This window comes from Oncorhynchus keta, chromosome 30, assembly GCF_023373465.1.
Source record: "Oncorhynchus keta strain PuntledgeMale-10-30-2019 chromosome 30, Oket_V2, whole genome shotgun sequence".
NCBI classification, from domain to species: domain Eukaryota; kingdom Metazoa; phylum Chordata; class Actinopteri; order Salmoniformes; family Salmonidae; genus Oncorhynchus; species Oncorhynchus keta.
In genome coordinates, this window is record NC_068450.1 from 53423865 (window position 1) to 53432433 (window position 8569).

Below are 8569 nucleotides of genomic sequence, written 5' to 3' on the forward strand. Positions count from 1 at the left end.
CGATCTGTAATCCCAAGGCCTTGAGGCTCAGAACAGCAGCATATCCATGGAAACCAACCCGTCATAAGTAGCAACGGCGGTGTGCTACGCAGGTCCAGAAATAGAAAGGAAACATCTTCAGCCTAGAACTGATGATAAACATGGACGTAGATGGACACTTCAGACTGTTAGAGCCACAGAGGTTACATCCCAAATGGCCCTCTATTCACCATTGCGCTACTTTGGGCCCAGGTCAAGAAGAATAGTGCATTATAGTGAATGGGATGCCATTTGGGATACAGCCAGAGGCTACGGAGAAGATTAAGAGGGAACGAAGAAAGAGATCAGAGATGGGGGGGTGGGCCTAGAGGTTCGTTGCCCATTCAGGCACCAATCTGATTACCTTTGAGAGAAGAAGAAATAGCCAATTAATAGAAGGTATGTTTATTGCTGGCACAGGCCATTAGCATCCATTAGTAATGCATGATATGATTGGATGAATATCTATAGACAATAGTGCTGGGTGATTCCTAATCAGAGTTGTGTTGCCGATACATGCTTAGTACTCTGCATGTAACAGGGATATTCTGTCCTTCATATCAACACAGGTTGAAGACTGATAGCCAGTGGACCTACAGTAGATTGATCCTGTGGTCCTCTGGAGCTCAGTTGGTAGAGCATGGCACTTGCAATGCCAGGAAAGTGGGTTTGGTTCCCAAGACCCACCCGTATGTAAAATGTATGCACGCATGACTCTATCTCTGGATAAAAGCGTCTGATAAATAGCCTCTATCATTATGATCTGTTGATGGAGGGAGTAGGTCTAGGTTACTCCATTATTAATCATGTCAGCCTCTATGGCGTTCAATGAAGCATTAATACAGTTTATGGTGCAAATATCAGTCCGCTATTACCCCCCGGTTACAGGCTAATGTTTTAATCATTACAGTGCAGGCAATTGCACTACTATTCAGCGCCACCTATCCATCCTGTTTTAATTTCAAATACTGGGCATGACCTTGTAACAAGAAGCAAAGCTGTTCAGTTTCCCACTGCCTATTTCAAAACGATACATGGAATTTGTGCTCTGTATATGTCAGTAGGGTTACACTAGTCTCTTCTAACAGAGGTTCTCGGTGTGAGGTTCGGGTAACTCTGACAGCTTTGTGAGTGATTGCTCTAGTCTTCCGTCCAGTATAGGGGCTTTAAGTGAGCAGTGCTTCCACTGGTACTCTGGGTAAGCAGGCTGTTGTTACTGTGATGGCCAATGTCAGTGGGAGAGCATAGTGTGTCATATGCTTTTCAACTAAACTGCAAATAAGGATCTGTTGCTCTCCACTCTACATGAGTGATGTGTTGTCTTGTCTAATTCATTTTCGTGAACACATATCCTCGGGTGGTTTGTAGATGTTTTTCTAGAACCCGGGGACATTTTAAAGTCTGTCTGTTGTATATTCTGTCTGTTTTGTCTGTATCCGTTCCTCAAGCCCAGCTGCCCTATTTCTCATACATGACCCATACTGTAGTTTTATTGTGCATCTGCAGTACCATCCATGACTGTTTTATTAGGCTCATGTTCTACACAGTCATCTGCTAGTAACCTACTCATTAATGAGGGAATTGTGAATACAGCACTATGCAGAATTACTCCATCAGCGGTGAAGAAACTACAGTATTCCCATATCCCCATGTCTTTAGTGGATCTGATGGTTAAGTAACTAGAAGTGACTGTTAGCCTCAAATGCTCTGTTGTCGGCTGCAGTCTTCAGGACATTGGGGAGTGACTCACCATACACCAGAGTGCAGCTATTATGTGATTCATACAGGAAGCCAGTGGTGTTGTGTGTGTGTGTGGTTTGAACACATTTTCCTTGCTCATCAGTGTTTTGGCTGGCTGGCTCCTGTGGAACGTCTTCAAGGCTGTTTGCAGACATGACTAGTCGCTAAGCCGTTCTCCCTCCAGGCAGGTGAGGTGAGTCAGTGAATCTTAGACACACACACACACTTATTCTGTAGTCTTTATTTATCTGCCCTTTATTTAGCGATTGAATGTAAATATTGAAACATGCAAATCGGCCTACTGCTTTTCGTGACAGGATTCACCGAGTACATTCACTGTTCAGTGCAGTGAAGACCTGTCTATAATGAATGACATAGCAGAGCTAGAAAAGTATCACATTTAAGGTATATTGTGATTGTGGCCTGATCATGTCACGTTTGTCGTATAGAGGAGACCAAGGTGCAGCATGGTAAGCGTACATCTTCTTTAATGAAAGAGAGAACACTGAACAAACTATACAAAACAACAAAACGAACCGTGAAGCTAATATGAAAAGTGCAGAACAAGCAACTAAACATAGAATAAGAACCCACAAACTACCCAAGGAATATGGCTACCTTAATATGGTCCCCAATCAGAGACAACTCTGATTGAGAACCAATCTAGGCAACCATAGACATAAACACCTAGACATACAAAAACCCCTAGACAATACAAAACTAAACAAACCACCCTCGTCACACCCTGACCTAACCAAAATAATAAAGAAAACAAAGATAACTAGGGTCAGGGCGTGACAGATGAACTCTATGCGAAGAAGATGTTTTGCTTGATGTAAATGGTGGTCACACCAGATACTGACTGGTTTTCTGATCCATGCTCCTACCTTCTTTTTTTTTTTAAAGATACACTACCATTAAAAAGTTTGGGGTCACTTCGAAATGTCCTATTTTTCCATGAAAACATACATGAAATGAGTTGCAAAATTAATAGGAAATATAGTAAAGATGTTGACAAGGTTATAAATAAAGATTTTTCATTGAAATAATAGTGTCCTTCAAACTTAGCTTTCATCAAAGAATCCTCCATTTGCAGCCTTGCAGACCTTTGGCATTCTAGTTGTCAATTTGTTGAGGTAATCTGAAGAGATTTCACACCATGCGTCCTGAAGCACCACCCACAAGTTGGATTGGCTTGATGTGCACTCACGTACCAAGCTGCTCCCACAACAGCTCAATAGGGTTGAGATCTGGTGACTGTGCTGGCCACTCCATTATAGACAGAATACCAGCTGACTGCTTCTTCCCTAAATATTTCTGCATAGTTTGGAGCTGTGCTTTGGGTCATTGTCCTGTTGTAGGAGGAAATTGGCTCCAATTAAGCGCCGTCCACATGGCGTTGCAAAATGGCCTTCTTCAAGATCCCTTTTACCCTGTTCAAATCTCCCACTTTACCACCACCAAAGCACCGTCCCAGACCATCACATTGCCTCCACCATGCTTGACAAATGGCATCAAGCCCTTTTCCAACATCTTTTCATTTTTTCTGCATCTCAAGAATGTTCTTTGTAATCCGAACACCTCAAACTTAGATTTGTCTGTCCATAACACTTTTTTCCAATCTTCCTCTGTCCAGTGTCTGTGTTCTTTTGCCCATCTTAATCTTTTCTTTTAATTGGCCAGTCTGAGATATGGCTTTTTCTTTACAACTCTGCCTAGAAGGCCAGCATCGCCTCTTCACAGTTGATGTTGAGACTGGTGTTTTGCTGGTACTTTTTAATGAAGCTGCCAGTTGAGGACTTGTGAGGCATCTGTTTCTCAGACTAGACACTCTACTTGTCCTCTTGTCCTCAGTTGTGCACCAGGGCCTCCAACTCCTCTTTCTACTCTGGTAGAAATAGCTGGTTAGAGCCTCTGGTTAGAGCCAGTTTGCTCTGTTCTGTGAAGGGAGTGGTACACAACGTTGTACGAGATCTTCAGTTTCTTGCCAATTTCTCACATTGTATAGCCTTAATTTCACAGAACAAGAATAGACTGACGAGTTTCAGATGAAAGTTCTTTGTTTCTGGCCATTTTGAGCCTGTAATCGAACCCACAAATGCTGATTCTCCAGATACTAAACTAGTCTAAAGAAAGCCGGTTTTATTGCTTCTTTAATCAGGACAAGAGTTTTCAGCTGTGCTAACATAATTGCAAAGGGTTTTCTAATGATCAATTAGCCTTTTAAAATGATAAACTCGGATTAGCTAACACAACGTGCCATTGGAACACAGGAGTGATGGTTGCTGATAATAGGCCTCCGTACGACCTATGTAGATATTCCATAAAAGAAATCTGCTGTTTCCAGCTACAATAGTAATTTAAAGAATTAACAATGTCTACACTGTTTTTCTGATCAATTTTATGTTATTTTAATGGACAAAAAAAGGGGTTTTCTTTCAAAAACAAGGACATTTCTAAGTGTTCCTAAACTTTCTAATGATAGTGTATCTGTGTCCAACAGATGCATATCTGTATTCCCAGTCAAGTGAAATCCATAGACAAGATACATTTTTTTATGACTGATTTCCTTTATATGAACTGTAACTCTGTAAAGTCTTTCAAATTGTTACCTTCGTATTTTTGTTCAGTATACAGTCATTTATGCTTGATCTCTTCAAAGAGAGTCAATTATTATAAAGACGTGTAGTGTTTCACTTAAATTAAACTGAAATAAATTGAATGTCAAAAACTCTGTTTTATTCAGTGTCACTGTTTAGGAGACTATTGCTTCACAGTACTAAATGTTCCATTCATGAGTGGATGACAGATACAGTATTTGGGAGATTATGAGGAAGGAAGGGAATTTTGCCATTTTGCGCATGTGCCTACATGACTGAGAGGATGCCTCACTTAAGAATGATGTTGAACCGTAATTAAGATTAACACAGCCATGGCAATGGAATAAATATTTGTGCCTTGGATGTTCTTGACATTGAAGGACTTCATACAAAAATTCAGGACGTTGACTATTAACTATTTAACAGTCTGTTACCACTTTTTTTTCCAGCCAGGGAATAATGGTCCCAATTAATGAAGCATTCATAAACCCTTTATAACCTTTTATGAGGCTCTGTGCAAATTGGCTCTGAAAAACCATTTCATGCCTCAGAATATACATAGGTAATTGTCTATGCTCTTATGAATGCTTTATATATGATGACTTTGCTGATAAATTATTTGTGAAGCATGTATGTATAGTGCATAAAGCCTTTATCAATGATCTATACAGACATTTAATATCAGAATAATTTAAATAGTTACACGTTTGAAAACAGTCAGTGATGAGGATGATTGTGTCCAATCGCCGTGCGCAATTCACTTGTCAAAGTTCACCAATCTTGTCCAATTTATTCGTATCCACCTATTTTCTCTTATCCAATCCGGACACGCGTCGTCTGACTTGTGTCCAATAAGGAAGTAACAGCATCGCTCCAACATTTCCTTATCCAATGAAGTCGGTGCTTCTCTTAATTTTTATTTCTGGCTGCGTAGATTTTTTTTTGCCTGCCAAGTTTCGTTGCGGTCCATCACCATTGTTGTGCTCAGTGGTATTCAGCGTAAGCGCGTCTGGACACATCACCCGTCAAGTGTCTAGTGAGTAGGTTTTGACAGAGGACGAGGGACTGTAGATTGAGCAAGCTGTGTGAGGAACAATTCCTTTCTGGTTGCCCCAGAAACTGTAAGTACCGGCGTCTTATATGATGTATTGCATACGAGATCAGTCATGTTTTATTACATTATCCTACGTAGGCTATAGTTTACCCTCTACATGTCTGTTCAAATAGCCATTCTGGTGAATTGCAGTAGCCTAGGCTACACGCTTTGTTTATATTAATATCCTTAAATAAATTGCATACCCCCCCCAAAAAAAAACCGTGTGTATTTTGGATTTCACATCGCATGCAGTGTTACTTAAGGTAGTTATTCCCATCACGACAGAGATAGCATCACCATGGTGATCATTAGGCCTATATTCCAAATAAAATAACTGATATTAGGCCGATTAGAAACTTTCAGTCAAATCTCTGTGATCATGGGATGGTTTAATTTTATTTGAAAGGAACCTTGCGACACCTCTTCACCACATAACAGTTCTCTGATACCAGAAGAGGTCACAATTATTAGGCTAAATGGCAATTGCGTTTGTAGTTTGACTTTCCATAAGGGCAGGTGTGGACAAGGGCATACAAGTTGACATGTTCCTAAATAGGCCACAGTGCTGTATACATCCACGACTAGGACACTATGGCAATGTTACTGGGGGAAAAAATATGTTGTCACACATACACCAAATAGGTGCAGTGAAATGTGTTGTTTTACAGGTCAGTCATAGTAGTATGGCACCCATGGAGCACATTATGTTTATGTGCCTTGCTCAAGGGCACACCGGCAGATGTTTCACCTTGTCGCAATGGGAATTCAAACCAGCGACCTTTCTGTTACTGGCCCAACACTCTAACTGCTAGGCTACAAGCCGCCCTGTAGCCTGAAAGCGATTGCTGTCCTTTAGAAAGAATCACTAAACATATGTCAAATGTGTTATTACTAATGTAGGCTATAGCATGTATAACTCTGCTGAATGCCTCTTCTCTTTGGTCCAGGAGTTTTTGTTGTTGATTCAAACACTTTTCTTGTCTGTTATTTAAACGTTTTTTTTTTTTTCCCATTCCCTATTAAGTTCAATGTTTTAGTACATTGAAATTAATCTATTTCACTTTCTCCAATTGTTCTTTCATCAAAAAACGTGATTGGCTCGTCTTGGGTCGGGTTTAAAGTAGGAAATGAAGACATTACATATGGTAAATAGTTTCATAACGCCACACTCCAAACAAAGCACCAGTGGACAAAAATGTGTGTGTTCTCAATCAGTCAACCTATTGGCCTTTTTGATGGTTAGTGGTTAATGCCTCGGGCTCCAAACATCCTCAATTGACTCATTTTGGTGTTTCAATGTGTTACCAAGGTCAGTGCTCTATGCAAACTTTGTGCGTTTTATAAACCTGGTTTGAGTCTCTGGTTGTTGTTGTGTAGACTAGTTAGATAGCTTTTATTCTTGCTTTTGTTAAATTGCGTCTTTGATTCTTTATCGTTTCAGTAATGAGATGTATCTTTGTTTGTTTTACGTCCATAGACCTTTTATGAGGTTTTCACTTTGAGCGTAAATATGATCTTTTGATGAATAGTACTGAGATCACAGATCACTGGAAACAATGCCATCAAAGATGTTTGTGATAAAATATATTAAAAAAAAAAAAAGTTAATTGATACAATTCTTTAATTTATTCATCTTGGTTTATTGTAGATTGAAGTTGTATTTAATTTTATATTTTTTATTTTGATAGGGAGTAATGCTGAGACCAAGGTCTCTTTTACAGATGAGCCCTCTATACACATCAATATACACATCAATATACACATCCATATTAACATCAATGCACGAAAAGCAAAACACAAATCATAGAAAACAAATTCTTAATTAAAAAGGCCCACAATCAGCCTTTTGAATTACACTAAAGGCACAAATTCATAACAATTTTGAGAGACTTGGAGATTTGAACGTTTGAATATATATATATATATATATATATATATATATATATATATTAGAGAATATAGACTACCTATTGTAGTTTGAAAACATGTTTTGAAAAGTGCTCAAGCTCTCCATCGATAGGCACAGACATGGCCAGCTAAAAGTCCCCTCCACCTACATTCGAGAGTCCTTTTCTATGATTCTATAAGCCCCTTCAAAACAGACTAGTGGCAACAAATGAGTGATTTTAGAGGAGAAGGATTCTTTGGACAAGTAGGGATTAGGGGAGGGGAGAGTGTAGTCAGAACTAGAGGTTATGGATTTGAGGGGAACTTGTTGTGAAGCCTCTACATCAGTTAATGTGTCTCTCTGACCTTTAACCTCCATAGTAAGCCATTTCTAGTCCTCATCATTATTATGAGACTATCCCCAATATGGGGACCTGCTACTGTGCTGTATAAAACCGTTTTATGGAACAGAAATATGGAGGAGAAATGATTATTCACGTTGCTGGACAATTGTGCGATTGTTAAAGGGGACAACGATACATTTGTCATGTATGGTGTTATTTGTTGACGCCCCGATAATGCAGAACACATGTAGGTATTTACAGCTTATAGACCCCGGCTTTTATACAGTAAATTCATTAAGTCTCCATTAGTGCTGGGAATACACAGGGACCTCACGATACGATATTATCACGATATTCACAGTATGTGCCGATAAGATATGTATCGCAACTCTCACTATTCTCACGACTCTACGTGTTGTGATTTGATTGCGATTTGATGCTCCAAACATATTGCTCACCATAAGTCTGCTGCAGTGGGACAAGAGAGAGAGAGCCATGAGAAAATGTGTTTTGATCAGTCATGGAAATAAAAAGTCCTGAAAACAAATGGGCTCTCTATTTTGAAAGAAGAAGGGGAACAAGCTACGCTGGAGTTTTGGTGCAGGTGCAGCAAACTAGCGCAAAAAAATTACATTAAGCTATTGTCAAAACGATAAGATATATCATCATAAAAATAATACCCCCCCACACACACACACACATCACTAGTCCCCATTAACTGATTATAATCCACTGCAGCATTTGTAATTCTCTGGGCGTAATGTAGATTTCCTCTTTATGTCCTCGCATGATCTCCTCTCATGTCAAATGGATAAAGGCTGTGTTGTGTGCCGGAGAAAAAACACAACTACTGGTCAAATGGCTGAAGCATTGCGTGAGGACAT